Source organism: Myotis davidii, unplaced genomic scaffold (assembly GCF_000327345.1).
Source record: "Myotis davidii unplaced genomic scaffold, ASM32734v1 scaffold233, whole genome shotgun sequence".
Taxonomy (NCBI): domain Eukaryota; kingdom Metazoa; phylum Chordata; class Mammalia; order Chiroptera; family Vespertilionidae; genus Myotis; species Myotis davidii.
Window position 1 is genome coordinate 3,315,045 of NW_006285917.1, and position 226 is coordinate 3,315,270.

Here is a 226-nt window from a genome sequence, read left to right on the forward strand (position 1 = left end):
GGGGCGGGGCGTGTAGGAGTTGGGCCGCTTGGCGCTGGCTCCAGGGCTATGGAGCCCCAGGCGCGGGGACAGCTTGTCAGGTGGCCGCGGAGCTGGTAAGGCGGAGGGCGGGCGAGGTCAGGGGTCAAGCGGGCGCTCCGTTGGCCCCTGACGGGCTGGGAGGGCCGGGTGGCTCTAGGGCCCGCCGGGGAGAAGCGCGGGGGCCCCTGCGGGGCACACAGGACCC

General features: G+C 76.1%; 1 protein-coding gene across 4 annotated transcripts in view; it reads left to right on the forward strand.

Annotated features, from left to right (window-relative positions):
• The window catches only part of SLC11A2 (solute carrier family 11 (proton-coupled divalent metal ion transporter), member 2), a 45,633-nt gene that overhangs the window by 1,506 nt on the left and 43,901 nt on the right, over window positions 1-226 (forward strand). The window contains exon 1 of one of the 4 annotated variants that reach the window (XM_006757083.2): window positions 9-95. The exons of the other annotated variants lie outside the window; for them this stretch is intronic. The gene's annotated coding sequence lies outside the window, so the exon portion shown is untranslated. Of the gene's footprint in view, window positions 1-8; window positions 96-226 lie in introns of those variants that run through there. 4 annotated transcript variants of the gene reach the window in all.